Genomic DNA, 6,472 nt, shown 5'->3' with positions numbered 1-6,472 from the left:
TGCATTCTCAAGACGGCTGATTTTATTGGATTCTTCGATGCACAATCCGTTGAAGATGATATCACAAGCTTGAGCGTTGTATTGCAGCATCTTCAATTCTTCCGCATTCGCTTCACGGTTTGGTTCTCTCCCATCAAAGAATTCACCTTGCAAGCCAATACAAATAATTGCCCAAACGGCGGGGTTATGTCCGAGAATATGCATTTTCATCTTATGCTTCCAACTAGCAAAATTAGTACCATCAAAGTAAGGACCTCTACGGTGATAATTTCCCTCGCTAGACGCCATACTCTCCTAGGTTGTGAAACCAAGGCTATGACCACCAAAAGCTATGGAAATCAAAGCAAATGGAGACCAAAGCTCTGATACCACTTGTAGGACCTTGAAGTATGTCTAGAGGGGGGTGATTAGACTACTTGACCAATAAAACTTAACCTTTTCCCAATTTTAGAGTTTGGCAGATTTTAGCTATCTTAGGACAAGTCAAGCAATCATCACACAATTCAAGCAAGCATGCAAAGAGTATATAGGCAACGGAAATTAAAGCATGCAACTTGCAAGAAAGTAAAGGGAAGGGTTTGAAGGATTCAAATGCAATTGGAGACACGGATGTTTTTGGCGTGGTTCCGATAGGTGGTGCTATCATACATCCACGTTGATGGAGACTTCAACCCACGAAGGGTAACGGCTGTGCGAGTCCACGGAGAGCTCCACCCATGAAGGGTCCACGAAGTAGCAACCTTGTCTATCCCACCATGGCCGTCGCCCACGAAGGACTTGCCTCACTAGCGGTAGATCTTCACGAAGTAGGCGATCTCCTTGCCCTTACCAACTCCTTGGTTCAACTCCACAATCTTGTCGGAGGCTCCCAAGTGACACCTAGCCAATCTAGGAGACACCACTCTCCAAGAAGTAACAAATGGTGCGTTGATGATGAACTCCTTGCTCTTGTGCTTCAAATGATAGTCTCCCCAACACTCAACTCTCTCTCATAGGATTTGGATCTGGTAGAAAGAGGGTTTGAGTGGAAAGCAACTTGGGGAAGGCTAGAGATCAAGATTCATATGGTAGGAATGGAATATCTTGGCCTCAACACATGAGTAGGTGGTTCTCTCTCAGAAATGGGAAGTTGGAAGTGTAGGTTTAGTCTGATGGCTCTCTCCACGAATGAAGAGGAGGTGGAGGGGTATATATAGCCTCCACACAAAATCTAACTGTTACACACAATTTACCAAACTCGGTGGGACCGAATCGTTACACTCGGTCGGACCGATTTAGTAAACCTAGTGACCGTTAGTGATTTTCGGTGGGACTGACATGCATCTCGGTGAGACCGATTCGGTTAGGGTTAGGGCATAACGTAATCTCGGTAAGACTGATTACACAAACTCGGTGAGACCGATTTGGTAATAAGCTTTCCAGAGAGTTGGTCAGGTAAACTCGGTGGGACCGATTTGCTCTTTTTGGTGAGATCGAAATGTTACAAAAAGGAAACAGAGAGTTTACATTGCAATCTCGGTGGGACCGATCGCTCACTTCGGTTAGACCGAAACGTTACGAAGGGAAACAGAGAAATTGCAACCCCATCTCGGTGAGACCGAGATCCCTATCGGTAAGACCGATTTGCTTAGGGTTTGTGGTAGTGGCTATGACTTTTGGAATCAGTGGCACCGGATAGAAAGAATCGGTGTGACCGATTTTGGCTTTAGGTTTAGGTCATTTGTGGATGTGGGAAAGTAGTTGAGGGTTTTGGAGCATATCACTAAGCACATGAAGCAAGAGGATCATTAAGCAACACCTCATCCTTCTTGATAGTATTGACTTTTCCTATAGACTCAATGTGATCTTGGATCACTAAAATGTAAAATGAAGAGTCTTGAGCTTTTGAGCTTGAGCCAATCCTTTGTCCTTAGTATTTTGAGGGATCCACTTTCATCATCCATGCCATGCCATTCATTGAGCTTTCCTGAAATAATAGTCTTGGAATAGCATTAGCTCAATGAGCTATATGTTGTTATGAATTACCAAAACCACCTAGGGATAGTTGCACTTTCACTTATACACCTCCTAAGCAAATCAAAGTTGAACCTAGTATTGCTATGGTTAAAGATCTCTTGGATGATAATCTAGATGGGCATGTTATTTACTTCTGTGAATAGGCTACTAATATTGCTAGACCAGATGCTAAGATACATAGACCTTTTGTAGGCATGCCTGTTATTTATGTTAAAATAGGAGATCATTGTTATCATGGCTTATGTGACATGGGTGCTAGTGCTAGTGCAATACCCTTTGACTTATATACAGAAATTATGTATGATATTACACCTGCTGAAATAGAAGATATTGATGTTACTATTAAGCTTGCAAATAGGGACACCATTAAGCCAGTTGGGATTGTTAGAGATGTTGAAGTCTTGTGTGGGAAGGTTAAATATCCTGTTGATTTTCTTGTTCTTGGTTCTCCACAAGATGACTTTTGTCCCATTATTTTTGGTAGACCCTTCTTGAATACTGTTAATGCTAGGATTGATTGCAAAAAGGATGTTGTTACAATTGGCTTAGGGGATATGTCTCATGAGTTTAATTTTGCTAAGTTTCGTAGACAACCCCGTGATAAAGAATCGCCTAGTAAGGATGAGATTATTGGTCTTGCTTCTATTGCCGTGCCTCCTACTAATCCGTTAGAACAATATTTGCTAGACCATGAAAATGATATGTTTATGAATGAAAGAAGGGAAATAGATGAAGTGTTCCTTCAGCAGGGTCCTATTCTGAAACACAACCTGCATGTTGAAATCCTAGGGGATACCCCTCCACCCAAGGGTGATCCCATGTTTGAGCTTAAGCCATTACCTGATAATCTTAAGTATGCTTATCTAGATGAAAAGAAAATATATCATGTTATTATTAGTGCTAACCTTTCAGAGAAAGAAGAAGAAAGATTATTGAAAACTCTGAAGAAGCATCGTGATGCTATTGGATATACTTTGGATGATCTTAAGGGCATTAGTCCCACTCTATGCCAACACAAAATTAAAGTGGAGAAAGATGCCAAACCAGTTAGAGATCCTCAACAATGGTTAAATCCTAAGATGAAAGAAGTGGTAAGAAAGGAGATACTAAAGCTCCTTAAGGCATGTATAATTTATCCCATTGCTGATAGTGATTGGGTAAGTCCTGTTCATTGTGTACCTAAGAAGGGAGGTATTACTGTCGTTCCTAATGATAAAGATGAATTGATCCTGCAAGGAATTATTACAGGTTATAGGATGGTAATTGATTTCTATAAATTAAATAAAGCTACTAAGAAAGATCATTACCCTTTACCTTTTATTGATCAAATGCTAGAAAGACTATCCAAACATACACATTTCTACTTTCTAGATGGTTATTCTGGTTTCTCTCAAATACCTGTGTTAGCGGAGGATCAATCAAAAACTATTTTTACTTGCCGTTTTGGTACTTTTTCTTATAGACGTATGCCTTTTGGTTTATTTAATGCACCTGCTACCTTTCAAAGATGTATGATGGCTATATTCTCTGACTTTTGTGAAAAGATTTGTGAGGTATTCATGGATGACTTCTCCGTTTATGGATCCTCTTTTGATGATTGCTTGAGCAACCTTGATCAAGTTTTGCAGAGATGTGAAGACACTAGTCTCGTCTTGAATTGGGAAAAGTGCCACTTTATGGTTAATGAAGGCATTTTCTTGGGGCATAATATTTCCGAGAGAGATATTGAAGTTGATAAAGCTAAAGTTGATGCTATTGAAAAGATGCCATGTCCCAAGGACATAAAAGGTATAAGAAGTTTCCTTGGTCATGCCGGTTCTTATAGAAGGTTCATTATGGACTTTCTAAAATCTCTAGGCCTCTGACTAATTTATTGCAAAAAGATATTCCTTTTGTCTTTGATGATGATTGTGTAGAAGCATTTGAAATACTTAAGAAAGCTTTGATCACTGCACCTATTGTTCAGCCACCTGATTGGAATTTACCTTTTGAAATTATGTGTGATGCTAGTGATTATGCTGTAGGTGCTGTTCTAGGGCAAAGAGTTGATAAGAAATTGAATGTTATCCAGTATGCTAGTAAAACTCTTGATACTGCCCAGAGAAATTATGCTACTACTAAAAAAGAATTCTTAGCAGTTGTTTTTGCATGTGATAAGTTCAGACCTTATATTGTTGATTCCAAAATTACCATTCACACTGATCATGTTGCTATTAAATATCCTATGGAAAAGAAAGATGCTAAGCCTAGACTTATTAGATGGGTTCTCTTGCTCCAAGAATTTGATTTGCATATTATTGATAGAAAGGGAGCTGAGAACCCCGTTGCAGACAACTTGTCTAGGCTAGAGAATGTTTTTGATGACCCACTTCCTATTGATGATAGCTTTCCTGATGAACAATTAGCGGTCATTAGTGCTTCTCGTACTGCTCCTTGGTATGCTGATTATGCTAATTACATTGTTGCTAAATTTATACCACCTAGTTTCACATACCAGCAAAAGAAAAAGTTCTTTTATGATTTAAGACATTACTTTTGGGATGACCCGCACCTTTATAAAGGAGTAGATGGTGTTATTATACGTTGTGTACCTGAGCATGAACAGGAACAAATCCTACACAAGTGTCACTCTGAGTCATATGGAGGACACCACTCTGGAGATAGAACTACACATAAGGTATTGCAATCCGGTTTTTATTGGCCTACTCTCTTCAAAGATGCTTGTAAGTTTGTCTTTTCTTGTGATGAATGCCAAAGAATTGGTAATATTAGTAGACGTCAAGAAATTCCTATGAACTATTCTCTTGTTATTGAACCATTTGATGTTTGGGGCTTTGATTATATGGGACCTTTTCCTGCCTCTAATGGTTACACACATATTTTAGTTGCTGTTGATTATGTTACTAAGTGGGTAGAGGCTATTCCAACTAGTAGTGCTGATCATAACACCTCTATTAAGATGCTTAAAGAAGTTATTTTTCCGAGGTTTGGAGTCCCTAGATATCTTATGACTGATGGTGGTTCACATTTTATTCATGGTGCTTTTCGTAAGATGCTTGCTAAATATGATGTTAATCATAGAATTGCATCTCCTTATCATCCGCAGTCTAGTGGTCAAGTAGAGTTGAGGAATGGAGAGCTCAAATTAATTTTGCAAAAGATGGTCAATAGATCTAGAAAGAATTGGTCCAAGACACTTGATGATGCATTATGGGCCTATAGAACTGCGTATAAAAATCCTATGGGTATGTCTCTGTATAAGATGGTTTATGGAAAAGCATGTCACTTACCTCTTGAACTTGAACATAAACCATATTGGGCCATTAAAGAGATCAACTATGACTTCAAACTTGCCGGTGAGGAAGAGGCTATTTGATATTAGCTCACTTGATGAATGGAGAACTCAAGCCTATGAGAATGCCAAGTTATTCAAAGAAAAAGTTAAAAGGTGGCATGACAAAAGGATACAAAAGTGTGAGTTTAGCGTAGGTGATTATGTGTTGCTATTCAACTCTCGTTTAAGATTTTTTGCAGGAAAACTTCTCTCTAAATGGGAAGGTCCTTACGTTATCGAGGAGGCCTATCATTCCGGTGCCATAAAAATCAACAACTTCGAAGGCACAAGTCCGAGGGTGGTGAACGGTCAAAGAATCAAACATTATATCTCAGGTAATCCTATCAATGTTGAAACTAATATTATTGAAACCGTAACCCCGGAGGAGTACATAAGGGACACTTTCCAGAACGTTTCAGACTCCGAAAAGGAATAGGTATGTGGTACGGTAAGTAAACCGACTCCAAAACAGTTCTAATGGCAATTTTTCACCATTTTGGAATATTTAAGAATTTTGAAAAGAAAGAAGTAATCCGGGAAGGACACGAGGCCTCCACGAGGGTGGAGGGCGCGCCCACCCTTATTGGGTGCGCCCCCCTGTCTCGTGGCACCTCGTGTGCCTCCCGGACTCTGTTTTCTTGCACTTTACGTATCTTGGTCGATAAAAATTCATTATATAATCTCCCGAAGGTTTTGACTACCGTATCATGCAGAACTCCGCTGTTTTCGTTTCGAGCTGTTTTTCTGACAGATCTAGAGCACCATGACGTTGCCCTCCTTCAACAATGAAGACAATGATGCTTGGCTATTGAAGATAGAGTTGAAAAGAGAAGAACCGGAGGAGATCAACAAGAATGAAGGGTTCAAGAAGGCAATGGAGGATCAAGCTCCGGCGGTGGAAGAAGAAGACATCCCTCAACCTCTACCTAACCTATTTACCCCAACTGAGATTGAAGCTTTCAAGATGATTGAGTTAGCTCGCATACAAAACAAGCATCTCATGCAGGAAAATATTTTGTTGAAGGATCATATTGTCAGACTCAAGGGCATCATCCGCAAGTTGGAGGAGCTTTTACGCTCGATGTGCGATTATCCACCATCATCATCACCACCTCCATCACC

The sequence above is a fragment of the Triticum aestivum genome, chromosome 4B (genome assembly GCF_018294505.1).
Source record: "Triticum aestivum cultivar Chinese Spring chromosome 4B, IWGSC CS RefSeq v2.1, whole genome shotgun sequence".
Lineage (NCBI taxonomy): Eukaryota > Viridiplantae > Streptophyta > Magnoliopsida > Poales > Poaceae > Triticum > Triticum aestivum.
This window is presented reverse-complemented; position numbering follows the sequence as displayed.